This window comes from Charadrius vociferus, unplaced genomic scaffold (assembly GCF_000708025.1).
Source record: "Charadrius vociferus isolate BGI_N301 unplaced genomic scaffold, ASM70802v2 scaffold266, whole genome shotgun sequence".
NCBI lineage: Eukaryota > Metazoa > Chordata > Aves > Charadriiformes > Charadriidae > Charadrius > Charadrius vociferus.
In genome coordinates, this window is record NW_009649114.1 from 1,211,958 (window position 1) to 1,215,421 (window position 3,464).

The following is a 3,464-nucleotide window of genomic DNA, read 5'->3' on the forward strand; positions in this document are numbered from 1 at the left end:
CTGACTGTCTTTTCTTACTTTAGATAATCTGTGGAGGGAGAAAGTGGTCAGAACAGGAACTGATTGCCTTCACTAAGCACAAAAAAATCTGAGTTTTCATCCTCTGGAGTTGGAAAGGATTGATAAGTAAACAGTAAGGGCTACGGAATTTAGAACTAGTGTTGTGTTCCACCGTTTTAATTAAAAACTAAAAATCTTGGGCTAGGGTTCTGTTGTGCAAATATTGCCAAATTTGGTTTTATAGGTGTTTAAATATACCCTTTTCTGCCGCTGTTGGATTCACTGTAGAAACGTGTGAAACATGTAGAACTGGTTAGCAACAAAACTGAACTGTCTTGTTGAATTTTACTTCCTAAACATTGTGTTAAAAAAAAAAAAAAAAAGAAAAAGGTATTTTTTTTTTTAATCCTATAAATATTTCTTTATGGAACATGGCGAGAAGGGTCTAATTTTTTAAAGGATCTGTCACGGAACTATTACAATTCACGTGTTATTTATTGATTTCTGTATATGCACCTCGAAGCATTTCAGCAGAGGTGAAGCGTTAGAGCTGTCCTTACAGATGGAGAAACAGAGGTGCGAGGTGGAAATCTCTGCCCGGGACCAAATAACTACTCAATTCAGTAAGAGCTCGGCACTGAAAGGAAAATGTCTAATTCCTGTTTTGACGGCCTCGCTGCTGGGCCACGCATCTTGGGGGGAAACATCTTTATGTTTTTTGCATGTCGGTTTGCACCTACCAGTGCCTCTTTGGTGTCTGGACCTCTTAACCTGGACCTCTTTTCTTAAGTGCCTCCCAGAAAGAAAGAAGCCAAAGGAAAATCTTTGGAGGTTTTTCTTCTATTATACATAATTTCTGTTCTGCCCAGTGGTTTCCGGTACCGGTGTATGCCTTGGGTTTGGTTTTTTTTTCCACACTGCGTGTTAACATCTTAATAGACACAGCAGACAAGTGTCAAAAACCCAAGTCTGCACAACAGAAACAGTCGTTGCTCGAGACCGGTATGAAAACCCAACCAGACAGGAAAACGATTTCACTGTGCAGATGTGTGTTTTTTTCAGAGCTTGTGCTGTGGCACACAAGGTGCTTAAAAAAGCAAACCAAAATAAACTCACCTTGATTTAGTCCCGTAAAACAAACTGATTCAAAAGCCCCATATAAACATGCTCTTTGCTGGGACAGGCAGCGTGTGAAGAACCGTCGCCTGTGAAATTGATTGTGGCCAGCTACTGCTAGCTGAAATAATTCTTGTTTTTAAAACAAGTGAAAGGGAAAAGACAACTTGAGTGAAGCAGTTTCTAAGAAGTATTTTAAACAAAGATAAGTCTTGTTCACGCAGACCGATAAAAACTTGAATCTTCAAAATAGGAATCAGAAAAGCTTCGTCTTTATTATGACACTTCACCGGTGTCTTCGTCAGGAATGATCTGTTGTGAAAATGAAGGCATTTTATCAAATGAAGACTTTCCCTTCTGCAGTGCCTATTTTGACTTTGCACTCTTTGTGTGACTCTGGGCCAACTGTACCTATTTCACTCTTCCGCTTGTTGTTTCTCATTCCTATAATTTTAATTTGTGGTCATGGGACTCAAAACCACATAAAGTTTAATGGTGTATTTTACATGTTGATGACAGAGCACTATGGGTCCACATAGCTGGAAATTTTTGCTGTAATAGAATTTGAAATCATGAGGGCAGACTATAGTTCAGAAATGAGTCAACAATATCAAAACTTTGCCTTTCTTTTAATTGCTACACAGTTTTTGTTACACAAAAGTATTTTAAAGACAGGGTTCTGATTACTGTAAAGTTGCAGTATTACCATGTTACTATTAAGAGAAGAAGCTGCTGGGAGATTTTCCCCGTATCAATCAGTAACTAATGCAGTATTGCAAATAAAAGTTTGAAATAAAAGTTTGGCATCGCTTGTGTAGTAGTTGTTGTTGTTGTTGTTGGTTTCCCTGCCTCAACAGTCCTAACAAACGGGTTCACAAGTTCAAACTAGAAGCAGTCTTGCTGTCGGTAATAGGGGATGTATAAAGCATACAGCGTCAACTGCCCTGTGTTGCCAGCAAAACAAATTAGATCCTTTTCACTGAAACATCTTGCTGTCTCAATTATTGTCATCTTACTGACCTACAAGCGGGATGTAGGCATGCAAAACTTTCGCATCTGTGAGTCATAGTGGCTTTTAATCCAATATATCCAGCTAAGAGGAGAAAGAAAAGAATTCCTTGATGTGGTGGTTTGTTAATACGCCTTCCTCCTTATGGCTCATTAATTCACACAGTGTATTTTGGGGCTGGCTATGCAGGCAGGCAGTTGCTCTGAATGCCCCTCTTTCTTTCCTGATCAGCTTGATCTTCATGAGTATTGACTTGCACGAAGGACAGGGCACATCTGAATTGATCAGAAAAATGGCAGTAATTCCAAAGGAGACAAATTAAGCTCAGGCAAGGCATTAAATGAACTCAAATTACTCCTATAATTAGGTAAAAGCTGACTGTATTTGTATTGTCAAACGAGTCTTCTCAGATAACCCAACATATTAGAAAAAAATGTTTCTAATAAAACTGAGGAGTCTTTCTACAGATTGAAGTGCAAAGCAAAAGTGACTTGCTATTGCATAAGCTGCCATGTTAATGGACTGTGGAATAAGTTTTATTTTTCCATGGCAAAAGCAGCTCCTTTTCTAAACAAAATGATTAATTTGGGGTTTCTAGGGAAGTTAAAGTCTAAAGAACCCAAACCTTCCCTGGATTTTGCATAATGAATGTTCTTTGTATCTGCTGACTAGTACAGGGAAAAGTGGTGGTGGTAATGAAATCAGTACTGATCATCATAGAGTCATAGAATAGACTCACAGAATGGTTTGGGTGGGAAGGGACCTTGAAGCCCACCCAGTCCCACCCCCTGCCCTGGGCAGGGACACCTCCCCCAGCCCAGGTTGCTCCGAGCCCCGTCCAACCTGGCCTTGACCACCTCCAGGGATGGGGCAGCCACAGCTTCTCGGGGCACCCTGCGCCGGGGGATCACCACACGCACAGGGAAACATTTCTTCCTAATATCTCAATCTCCCCTCTTTCAGTGTAAAACCATCCCCCCTCGTCCCATCGCTCCCCTCCCTGATCCAGAGTCCCTCCCCAGCTCTCCTGGAGCCCCTTTAGGCACTGGAAGGGGCTCTGAGGTCTCCCCCTTTTTCGCCTTCTCCTTCCAGGGCTGAACCAATAATAAAATTATTATTAAAATATGAAAATTATTATTAAAATGTGGAAGTATGTAGATTTATTACAAATCCCACCGCGCAGCAGAATCTAAGCCGGTACGGGGGCTGATTCCGGGGCACAGGGGTGCTGTTGGGAGTCACGGTGTTGGAGCATGAGGGAACGATGCGGTGACCGCGACGCTGTGCCACGGACCCGGTGTGACCCTGCCCGCCCGGTGACAGCCACCGCGCCCTCCCC